Source organism: Solenopsis invicta, chromosome 14, assembly GCF_016802725.1.
Source record: "Solenopsis invicta isolate M01_SB chromosome 14, UNIL_Sinv_3.0, whole genome shotgun sequence".
Classification (NCBI taxonomy): domain Eukaryota; kingdom Metazoa; phylum Arthropoda; class Insecta; order Hymenoptera; family Formicidae; genus Solenopsis; species Solenopsis invicta.
In genome coordinates this window covers 17,643,713-17,656,437 of record NC_052677.1, presented here as the reverse complement: position 1 = coordinate 17,656,437, position 12,725 = coordinate 17,643,713, and the positions used below count along the sequence as shown (strand labels likewise).

At 46.1% G+C, this 12,725-nt stretch overlaps 1 protein-coding gene across 1 annotated transcript in view; it reads right to left on the bottom strand.

Annotated features, from left to right (window-relative positions):
* LOC113003657 overlaps positions 1 to 12,291 on the bottom strand; it is a 101,650-nt gene extending 89,359 nt beyond the window's left edge. The window contains exon 1 of the transcript XR_005576325.1: positions 10,539 to 12,291. The gene's annotated coding sequence lies outside the window, so the exon portion shown is untranslated. The remainder of the gene's footprint in view (positions 1 to 10,538) is intronic.
* Positions 12,292 to 12,725: the final 434 nt, after the last annotated feature.

Here is a 12,725-nt window from a genome sequence, read left to right as displayed (position 1 = left end):
TCTCCTCTGAACCATGATCTCGCACCAGAATCGCACTTTTATCGGACGATCGCGATCGCGCGCAGTATAATGCGCTATAAAATATTGTCGCGCAAAACCACCGTCCTTTTCGTAATCCTTCCGTCCCTCTTCCGCTGGCGACTCCAATCGGTGGTGACTCGGGCATGTACAATTACATCGCTATTAAAAATTTTATCGCCTCTCGTGCACTCCAGCGCGAACGAAATCGCACGTTCCGCGGGACATTAATGCAATCGGGGGGGGTCGTTAACCCCGCAATGCTCCGCTAATGGCGTCGTCGATTATAAAATTATTTTAATTCACGGATATCCCCAGTACTCGTGTGCAGCGCCTAATTAAAAAAAAAAAAAAAAAAAAAATTACGATAGAGCGATCGCGCGCGTTTATATCGCTCGCGCGTGGAAACGTTAATAACGATTAATTAAAGAGCGTATAAATTTTATCCGAGAGTGTCTCGGCGTGTGTGTTTCTTCGAAATGATACATACAAAAACTGGCTCGTCGACACTTTTGCGGCCGCGTGTACACGACCACGATTCACTTTCCTCACCCAGGCACAGCTTTACCTTTCTCGCGTCTTCCCCCTTTATATCTTTTTTCGTCTCTTCTTCTCCTTCTTCTCCCGTTCTACCCTTTACGAGATAGAAAATGGGGCTAAACAGTCCTGTGTTTGTGATAGGGCGGTCGGGTAATAAATCGCTCGACGAGCCGGTGGAAGCCGATCCCGACCCGACACGACGAGGAAAGAGAACACGACTTGAAAGGAAGCGGGCAAAAGGGAACAAAGAAAAAAAGCTCGCACGAGCTCGCGCGAGGCGGTGGAAAGGAGAGAAAGAATACTCGAAGGGAACAGGCTGGGAATGGAAGGATTCGGAGTACTTGTATCTTGTTACCCTGTTTGTTACGGCGGGGACTCGAGAGGCCGCTGGGGTAAGCAGAAATCGGTTTTAGACACCCATGAGTCTCAACAATGAGGACGAACGAAAGGACAAGCGAATAAAGAAGAATGCGTATCCAGATCGCTCTTTCTCTCTTTCTCTCTTTCGCTTTTTGTCAGTACCAAAGTCCAAATTTACGAGAAAAATATCCGTTCTTGAGAAAAATCCGTCTCTCTATATCGATCGTACGTCTTGCATGTGATGCATGTCCCGCGGAGAGATAAAAATAGAAAAAAAATAAAACACGTGTATATATATCTTTATTCGTAAATATACGCTCGGTGTACGGAACGATTTCGAGTTAAACAAGTTCTCGAGTCGCGTCCGCGCCGCAGAAATTCCACGTGTTCTTATCGCGCTTTACATTATCGCCGCGCTTCCATATCTGCCGCTTATCTGCTACGCGAGTGAGTCCTACGACTCAAGTCGGACGCAAATACGACGATTCGATAAACACAGATCGACATGCCGTCGGTCGTCTCTCGTATCTCGTCACGCGAACGATAAACGCTCGCCAAATGGCGTGCGAACGCGAGCCGAGTAGAAAGGTCGAAGCGCGCGCGCGTTCTTTTTCGACGCACGGTGAAATCATTGCAATTGCGGGAACGGCTCTCCGAGCTCCGTCGCCCTATCTCGAGTGCGTATGACGCGTATGTGTACATGTCGCGGCGATAAAGTGAGCAGTGAGGATTGTGCAAAACGAATTGACGGCATGGCGCCGATAATTGCGTCCGAATGACCCGTGGGCATTTCGTCACAAAACTATCTACGATTTCGATCGAAAACTCGCGAATCTTGAAAATGACCTACCGACGCTGTGCGGTGAGGCAAACGATAGCTGTCTTCTCCAATTACCGCGCAAATACCCTTGCAACTCCGCTTTCCGATCGACGCGACGCGGCGACGAGTCGACTTTCCGCTTACTTACAGTCTGTTCGGAAACTCTTCGTTCTGTCTCGGACACCATCCGGACTCCAATATGATGGAATAACCGACGAAAAATGGAGCTAATTCAGCCGGAAATCTCTTCTGAATCGGAGAAAGACCATTGTTTGTTTCATCTGCATAGCGATGGTAAGCCGATTTCGAAATTCCCTAGTTGGAAACTCGTGTTTCCGATCTCGAAATCGTAAATAGTTTCATAATGGATGCCCCGGCGCCGCGCGTTTACCGGGGGACTGAACAATTTACACATCGTCTCGCGCATGCATATTAACTTGTAGCGATGTAATGTACATTCAATAACAATTTTGTTATTGGTTAGAGAGAAAGAGAGAGAGAGAGACAGAGAAAAGAGGTAGGAGAGAGAAAAAAAACGAGGACACATCAAATTGCGTAATTTCGTGCAACAATTGCGCAACGATACGTGTAACAATCATATTTTTTTCGACGTGGTACGAGGGAACGAATGTGTCGCTACATATATTTGTATATTCGTACGCGCCGATGCGACACAGAGAGGACATACTCCGAACATATTCAGAAGCGGCGATTTACAATAGCGAGATACGAGCGGAACTTTTTTTTCCAACGCAAAAGGTACCTTCTCCCTCGATTATAATCAGGACGATCCGTGAGAAGGTGAGGGGGAGGGAAGAGGGATTACGAATAAAAGACGCCACCGTCGGCAATAAAGAAGTAGCTGTATAATCTCATCCGAGCCGAGGGTATAATGTACTTACAATTAGGTATCCCTTCACGTTGTATTTGCTTTTATTGCTCTCCTTCTCCCTTTCTCTTCTCTTCTCCCTTCCACCTTTTACTCTCGCTCCTCGTCTTTCTCCAAACAAATTTCTCCTTCTCACTCTTTCGCCGCTCGACGACCCCATATATCCCTCTGCCATTTATGCTTTAATCAGCGACGCAGTCGAGGTTAAGGGATCTTCCCTGATGTGATGACCCTCCTAGGAACTTCCATCGTTTCTTCCTCCCTTCTGTGTGCGCTATATATATATATATATATACATACATACACACACATACGAAAACTGGCGGAAAGAGAGTACCCGAGGCAGACAGGTCAGATTCCGCTCCTTGGGTGGAAATTTCCTTGCTCTCATTAGAAAAACTCTAGGGAAAGAGAGAGAGAGAGGGAAAAAGTGTTCCTTTCCTCCTTAGGAAGAATAAATAAACGCAAGACAGCGAGGGAATGGCGAGGTGCAGCGGGAGACCAAGTTGATGGAGTGGCGTCTGAGAAATCAGTTATTATAATTAAACCATCCCGATTATTATCCCGGTTGCGTTTACCGTCGAAGCGAGTCGATCGGTAGATCGGCGCGCATTCGACACGCCCATTAATTCGCTCTCGAACACATAAGTGGATCTTTAGCTCCTCGAGCTGAACACGATCTGCACGACGGCCAGCAGCATCGTTCGATCGCCGGCTCGATCGAGCATTTACTGCATGAAGTCGCGGAGGGACGAGGACGGCAGTTTTGCATCCGGTATCGTCACGCGGGATTAGCGATTGTACGACGATGAACGCGCGACGGCACCATCGTGTAATTACCCCGTTTTCCACGCTCGAACGAACGCGTCTGCTCTTTCCTACTCGACTTTGGTATGCCCCGACGAAGATACGTTTCTTCTGGGTCTGGACGATGACGACAACACGATGACGATGAAGACGACGATGACGACGACGACGACGACGACGACGACGACGACGATTCATCCACCGGTGTCCGTAATACACCGCTTGCCACGGGTCACGCTTCGTTCGTTTCAGCCGTTTCGCCATGCTCCACGGCGCAATAAATCATCTCGCGGAACCGTTCGACCGGAAACCGATTTCGTACGCTCCGCGCTAGTCGTTGTCGATGACGACGCCGACGACGACGACGACGACGACGATGTCGAGTCGCCTGCGGCGATATATTTGACGTTCCTACCGAGCAAGAAATAATTCTTCTCTCCTCGCTTCGCCGCGGAACAACCGCGAAACAAATTTCTTGGCTACTCGCCAAAGATCACTGAAGGAACAGCACGGTTTTATTCCCTGCCTCTTTATTCGTCGAGTATCTCGTCTGACGAATATCCGTAAGATCCCTGATAAACGCGACAATTTTTTACATTGATTGCCTATTGCCTCGCAAACAAAAGCTACTTGAAAAAAAGACAACGTTTTAATACACATTCCCAAATATTATATTATTGTAAGATTACTACCAGAGCTGAATAAGACATTAGACAAGGCCCACTTTCGAATTTACTTAAAAACGTGCTTTACAGAGTATACATATACTATATATTAAAAGATGTTTCCTAGGAAGTAAAGAGGGGTTGTGTGAGCTGTTTTTATAAAAATTGGTTGTAAAGTTTAAACATTATTTTATGATTTGTTGTAACATATATTCTTCAACTTCCTAACAGTAGAAAAAAAAAAAATATATATATATTAATAAATTGGAATAAGTATATTGTCTTAGAAACAATGTACCCATTAAATAAAGTCCACTTATATGACCATTGTTATGTACGAGGCTTGCATTAAAGGTTAATGATTTTCAATGTAGCTAACTTTTGAGAGGCTAAAATTGCACCCAATGGCTAGAAATTTCCAAAGCTTAAAAGATTAATTAAAAACATAATTAAAGATAATTGTCATATTTAACAGTAGAGTGCAAATTTTAAGGGATTTTGTTTTTGTGATTAATAATCACTTTAAACCCGATTAAAAAGATAATGTTTAATTTTTTCTGTTATTTTTAATTTGATATTTATATTTGATTCGCGCTTTTATATATTTATAAGCATATTATAAAATCGAATGTAAAAAAAATTTTATCTACTTACAAATATTCTATATGGAAGATTTTATTTTTGTGAGTTATTGAAATAAAGATTTTATTCTCACATAGTTTATTTCAATATTTTTATAATTAGAACTTCAAAAAAATACAATAAATTAAATGTGCTTTATTCAGTGTCGATATCTTATAAAAAAACTGAGATTTAAAAGAACTCGTTAAACTTATATCAACAAAATGTATTCAAAAATCGAAAATTTATTCAAAAAATTTAATTAATTTAACGATTTAAACTAACCATAAGAATGTTAAAATGCGTATCGCGTTTGACTAACAGATGACTCGACAGAAAAGTTTTAAAATATCTAGGAGTCAAATAGATTGTAATATTTGCAAACATACATATATCTGTTGGCCATTGTAGCCATTCGATAGTCATCTGCTAGTACGCTGCATAAACCTCCCTGTTCCCGATAATAAATTCCAAACTATACATATATATATATATATATATATATATATACACACACAGAGGGGTTCATGTCTTTGTGTTCGCGCGAGGATTGAAAGAAGCGCGAGAGCACCTTTTTGTCGGCCAAGGGTTCAACGGGGGGAGCGAGACCAAGGCAAAATGCCGAAAGCGGCGATAGACGACGAGCAAGAAAAGCGGTGCGTTCGATCGTAAAAACTTGTCAGCCCCGCGCGCTGCTTTGATTTCTTTCCCTTTCGTAAAGACGCGCGGCAGATTTCCCGTAGCGTTTGAAGCGGTCTCAAGCGGTTGCAATTGGGCGGGAGCGAGCTTACGCACGCCTGAATATTTAATAAAGAAATTTGGCGCGAAAACCGCGCCATTACGCCTTCGGAAATTGGTTAGCGGAAATTGCAGAGCAACGTCTGCTGTGCATCGTTACTTCAAGTATCATACTGACGCGTATTATATTATACGACACGTGTAGGAAGGCGGAGAGGAATCGAATTGTCGTTCGAGCGAGAGCGATAGCTGTTCTTAACGATCGATACCGACTGGGAGTCGGTTTAGTTTTACAAATATAACACGAATCGCGAGAGTGCAACGCGAAAAAGGGAGACGGAGAAAGGAGGTTGAAACGAATGAAGCGAATGGCACGAACAACATGGTCCTCTTCTCGTACTTGGTGGCAGCAACGATGTCAGCCAATCCGGTCAGAGCGAAACCGGCCGAGCGATTAAAACGCCGCGCCGCTCCTCTTCTCTTCTCTTCTCGTCTCGTCTCGTCTCGTCTCGTCTCGTCTCGTCTCGTCTCGTCTCGTCTCGTCTCGTCTCGTCTCGTCGCGTCTCGTCTCGTCGCGTCGCGTCTCGTCGCGTCGCGTCGCGTCGCGTCGCGTCACGTCGCGTCTCGTCTCGTCTCGTTTCGCCTCGTCTCGTCTCGCCGGTGGATAGCGGAGGTCCGAGAGCTCTTCCCGAGGGTTAATTAAAACCTCTCTAATTATTTATAAACAGTCATTTCTTTTTGCCGCCTGATAATAAACGCGTAATGCCCGCGCCGCTAGCGGATTGGTAGACATGCACCAACGACGCCGTCCGATTGGCGGAGGTGTCCGACATTCCCGTTCGAGTCCGCGCGGACTTGGCCCCTCGTTCGTCCTCGTCGCTCTCTCGCAACTCTCTCGTAGCGCTCTCAGGCGTCGCTTTCGCTCTCGTCTCTGCCGCTCGTAGACGAGCGCTCGAGCGGACTCGGTCTACCGGCGCGTAATCTGTAAATCCTCGAGCGTGAAGAGAGAGAGAGAGAGAGAGAGAGAGAATACAAGTCCAGTAAGTTGCTCGAACGGAATCCTCGTTCTCTTACTTCTCTTCAGCTCCTCTCTTACTCCCGACTGCTTTACTTCCTTCCTTCGCGGCGCGCACCTCGGTCTTCGTCTTCGTGTCCCGCTGTGCGGCGGCGCATCCTTTCGTCCTTCCGCCGTGCTTCGCGACCGACCCTCCTCACTTCTTCATCCTCCGCGAGCATGATTCTACCCTCCGCCGCCGTTCTCCATCTCTCGACTTTGAGAGAGTAAGATAGTGGTGACGGCGGCGATGGTGGTGATGGCGGTGGTGGTGGTGGTGGTGGTACCCACTCAAAGTAGGAAGAAGTAGAGGATTTCTTTCAGCGTCGACAAAAACTTGGCCTCTCTGCCCAATATTGATTCGCGCTCTAATCCGTCGAGAAAGAGAGACCTCCTCCCTCACCCCTTCCGCCTTTCGACGTGGGGTTTCTTCCCTCGCCCTCTTTTCTCTCCTCTTTCGGTTTTCCATCGTTGTCGTCGTCGTCGTTTTCGTCGTCTCCTTACGTCGTCGACAAAATAAACTGTCGCCGATAGCCTGCGGTATAAGTAATAACCTCGCTTGAAAAACAGAGAGAGAGAGAAAGAGAGAGATGGTATCGGGAGAACGGCATCTGGCGAAAGGACGTGTGCAACGACAAGGGGGGGGGGGTCTCTCAGGGAGGAAATACAACGCCGTAATTTAGTAGTTATGGATATCGGTCCGATATCTGAACCCGGCGACCTTAATTCGATAGGATCGCGGGGGCCGGACTTTTTCAATTAGTGCCGTTTCCCTTTGTTCTGTCCGAGTATTTATCCCGCTTTTATTTTCATTTATTCTGCCAGGATATTCCTTCCCACGTTATTCGTTAGCTGAGGAAAAATAATGAATTTTCCGAACCACGTAGGAAGGGGGAGAGTAGATGTATGAAATCTCAGTCGAGCCCTTATAGCTATGAGTAAGACACATTTTTTTTTCAACGTTGTATTTTATGTAGTATGATTATGATATTTTAACTTGTGGCGTTTTATAACACGCTAATAATCCTCGGCTACGACCACCTATTAGGATGAGGCGATACAAATCGCGCGGTCCAATTGAATAATCCATGAGAATGGCATCTCTCTTCCGCGATAGCTTCGTTCTCGTCGTAACTCTTGCAGCTGGTAATACAAATTTAAGAGAACACGGCGGCGTTTCGTCTCGTTCAGGGAAGAAGAGAAGGTAGGGGAGAAAAGAATCAGAAGGAGAAAGAGGTAAGAAAGAAGGAAGGAGTAAAGAGGAAATGGAAAAGGATCGTGGTGCGCGCGAGCAATGAAAAATAATAGCGGAGCACCGCCCTCGTCGTTTCCCTCTTACACTCCGACGAGAAAAAAACTGCAAAAAGGAGCGGAGAGAAAGAGAGACAGAGAAAGAGAGGGGGGGGGAGGGGGAGAGAAAAGCTCGGCGCCGTGCCCTTTAATCTTCGCCTTTAAGTCACGAACCGTTTCGCGACTTTAGCGCGAAATGAAAAATTCATTTCCACTGAGACGATGACACGAGATACGCCACCTTCCCTCTCTTCTCTCTTTCTTTCGCTTCTTTCGTCGTTTTTCCAGCCACTTCTTAATGTTCCGCCTGTCACCGTCGTGGAATTCATTACGGCAGAGTCGCGAGAGCGACTCACGATCATCTGGAAATCGTTCGATTCGCGTAATTCGTATAAACTCGATTCCATGTGAGCAAACTCCTCGCTCTCGTCTCCCGATAATGGCACACGTTCACTTACTGGAAAAATTGTCTCCCTCCCAAAAGAACAAAAAAAAAAAAAAGCAGTTTTTCAAGTATCCGCAGAGTCGTTATAAATTTAGACGTTCAACGAATAAAGAGCCGCGGCGCGGCGAGTTGCACCTTTCTCGCCTTCCTCGCAAACTACTATGGGGCGTCTTACGTAAGCGAGAGCTGACACTAATTATTTCCCACGCGGAGGCGATTGCTTCGTGCCTCACGATTTTATCGGATACCTGGATCATTACATTTTCCTCGGCGCGACCACCGCGCGCGGTGTGTGTGTGTGTGTGTGTGTGTGTGTGTGTGCCGCGGCGACTGTGCCACTCTTTTGCCATGCACACACGTCGCGATTTGCATGCGACGGACGGCGTTATGCGCCAGATAACGAGCGTATTGCAACGGGCGTCGCATACGCGAGCATCAATATAACGTGGTCGCGCGATATGCGGCGCGCATGGAGGTCGATTCGTGTCGACTTTTGCACGCAGGAAAGTTTAACACGCGGACGTACACGAGGAAAAAGAGTTCGCATTTATGCGAACGTGTGACGTGGTTACTCTAGTCGAATCGCGCTTTCTTATCGCGATATGATCTCATTAACAATCATTCTTTCTGTCGTTGCGTTGGGACACGCAATGTTGAAGCAAAAACATATTGTATAAATAAAGGCTAAAAACTTGAGTAGAATGGAGGACGTCTTAACTTTTATTAACGTAAAAGAGAAGGAGCAAATCTAGATAAGTACATAAATTTTCATGCTTCATTTAGTAAGAGAATAAAAAATATATATAAATTGAAGTGAGAGATAAGTGCAATAGTAAAGAGTGGAATATTATTGGTATGAAATAAATTATGTAGAGAGAGAGGGAGAGAGAGAGAGAAGTAGAACGTCGAGACGGACGACTAACAATCGTGTCAGAGAGGCGAAATAATTAGTACCGGTTTGAATCCCCGTTTCTGATCGTCCGCTCTGGGTTGCATGCTCGCACACGGTGCTGTCTTATGCAGATGCAGATTCCAGGCGGAACGTATTAACGTCAGGTACCTACAAACTTGCCCTCGCCACCGCGCGCGCGTACCTTCGCGCGTGCATATGGCTTTAATGGATGTAATACATAACCGCGCACGCCCGTCTACTCGGCGAGAGGGTATCGATACGCCGCGCCGCGCCGCGCGCCGGCACGTACGTATCCACGTATCCACGTATCCACGTATACAAGCGCGCGCGCGCGCTCTCATGTATATGTATCTTTGACGTTTCTCTAATAACTCCGCGAGCAAGAAGGGGGCTATATCGAGTCGCGTCGTGTAAAGCGATTGCTTCGTTGGATCGCCGCCGGCGGGGCCGAACAGACCGGCGGACCGTTTAATTTCCAGGTTACGAGCCACGACGCTGTACTTACTAAATTTCACGGATCATTAGTAGCCGAGTTATAATTAGGAGGTGATTCTCTCTCGTCGAGCGCTCGTGCATGTTATTATTAGCTCCGATATAGGCACACGTGCGTTCGTGATTTCATCGCGTAAACTCGATACCGGGACGCGGGACGCGGCGCGCGGCGCGAGATGTGTCTCGGAAAGCGCGTGAATTAAAGGAAGAGTATCTTCGGTTAAGATAATAGTTATTACGCGGAGGAGGCTCTTATCTTCCATCCTCCTCCTCCTCCTCCTCTACATCTCCGTTGCGTGAACATCCTCCGCTTGCGGTTAACCCGGACCTCGCACCAGTCGCACCTCGCGCCGGACCTCGCGCCGCCGCCGCCGCTCCCCTGAAAACCATCTTTAAACGCGAGGGCGTGTGTACGCGCCGGTATCGAATTTCGATTCTGATGCTCGATTGCCTCTACACTCCTCGACATCCCCAACTTGGCGGCTAGAGTTTCTCGAGAATCTCTCGTTATTTACTGTCATCCGGGTCCGGCTACTTCTCCCTCTATCTTTCTATCTTTGTCCTTTGTGACAGGATCGATCGAACAACAGATATACTATCTGGAGAAACCGAGGAAGGAAGATGACCCTTAAACCAGACTTTATGTTGAAAGCTATATGTTTCCACTTTTTCTACAAATGTCACATTTTCTTTAATTTAATAGGACACTTTTGATTCAGTTATTACGAAGGAAGAGACAATTTTTTAAGAAAGCTTTACGATGATGATTCGGTGAAAGAAGATATACAGTTTTCAAAAACCACAATAAGCTCATCGAATTGCGCGTTTTTACGAACGATATATTTATACCTTCGCGAGTGTAGGTAATGTATAAATTTTTACTTACCGTAGGCAGTGTACGCGTTGTTCCGTCGTTGCCTCCTGGACCTCCGCTTCCTCTCGGAATGTATTAACGCCACACTGACGCATGGGGTCGCTTTCCAATTGCTGAACACATCTTGATCACATGTACACGAGAACGCACAAAGTATAACGTTGCTCACGATTGCTCAATTAAACCAAAATGTGTACGCTTTGTACAATTTGGAATAGAATTAGGATTGTTTTTCAATATCATGTCCGTTCTTTAATTCCTGATAACACAACGCACGCGAACGAGAGACTATTTACGATCGCGTAATAATTATCAAAGCGACGCGCGACATTTAGTCGATGGCACTTCCGACTAATCGTCGAAGCAGATTTTGTCACGTCATAACGTAGCGAGAGAGAGAGAGAGAGAGAGAGAGAGACATGATCGCGTCAGGATCCAGTTACGATTCAGATACGAATGCGTCTCAGATTGTTATTTCCGCGGAATGTTTATCTCACTGTGCGTTATATATGAAAACTTGGATGCAGCTGTACGAAGAAAAGTCCGCTTGACATTGATGACGGCACATAAAGGGGGCGTGAAACGCTGCAGCGACGCGAACGGTCCTGAATCGCACGGTGACCTTCACGCCGTCTCGCGAGAACGCGAGCGTCTCGGAGCGATCGTTGTTCATTCGTTTCACTGTATTGTTACACACAAGACTCGGACGTATGTACAAAGGGAATCCGCTCAAAGTCGATGACGGCACGCGAAACTTGTTGCGAGGCGAAGGGGGGACTCGCGAGGAGGTTAACTTTTCGTCGCCTGGCGCACGTCGACCGAACAACTAACGCGCACGTCTCAGGATAATCGTCATCTTACACAGACATTCATTTCACTCTACACCGCACGCAAAAACTCGCATTGTGGCTGTACGTACCGAAATATACGCGACGAGATCGCAGTTTCCGCTGCTTACGCCGACCACCGGCCGGTCGCCCGCCGGTTGCGATCAGCGATGCTCGAAATGCGTAGGTAGGTTAGGTAATACGGCGGCTACTGCGTCGGCGCGTCGCTCCGAACCGTTAATCGCGCGACATTCGCGTGTGACAGATTTCCGTGAATTCGCGAAATACGGTATAAAGTATCTTGTGCAGGCTCGTCATCGTACGATTGTCACACGCGTATGCCGGAGTTGAATCGTTCGTTGCGACTGTGACCTACCGCGATGAAATGCTGAAATGCGTCGCGACGATTCGAGACCAATCCATCGTATGTTCGCGACGCTCCACTGTTAGCCGAATTCACTCCAAATCACTCCAATGCGACGCAGCGATTTGAATCAACGATGGGCAACGTGTGCACTTTTAGGTAAGAAAACTACTAATAAGCAATCGACCGCGTCGTCGCGACTTTTCGTTGTTCGATTCATGTTAACTCTGCAATTTTCTTCGAATATACTGTACGAAAAGAATATTAGGAATATTAGATAATGGGAGTAAGAATTAAAATTTCAGAATCAGTTTCTTCAATGACTATTGAATGTAATGCATAATCAGGATTGAGCGCACCAAGTTTTCGCTTCACTGTTATCTCGTTGGTTATTTTATTCACTTTATGCTTGTTTTATGCAATTTGAATGAGGGATATAATAAATTAATGTCTTAATAATTTTAAGATAAGTGCCCTGATCACTTATTCTTTTTATCCAAATAATTTGTAATTAAGTTTTAATATAACCTTTTCAAATCTTTTGTTAAGATTTCGAAATCTCGAGATTGAATGTACCGATTTTAATCGGACAAGGCACAATCGAAAGATTATTACAAAATCGATATTACAAAATAAATGTAATAATGCCATTAGATTTTTCATTATGGTTTTAGTTTGCGAGAAATTTTTCCAACTGATTGTTCGACATGTGAAATCTAAATAAGCTTATAGCACCGTGATGCTGGATTATGAAAATTTGTTAGTTAACAATTATTGTGGAAAAACCGAATTGCAGTACCGCTCTTGAATTTCTGCGATACGTTTTAACGACGATTTATCGGCTCCTACGTCGAGAGGCGTTACCCATCAGCGGAGCGACCCTCTCTTTCTCCCGCTTGATCGAAGATGAACGACGCATTGTCTCAGTACTCCCCGTCCGGGAGGATCGCTGGCCGTTCACCGCTCGTAGGTAACGACGATCGTTCTTACGCGAGCGGCGCACCTCCC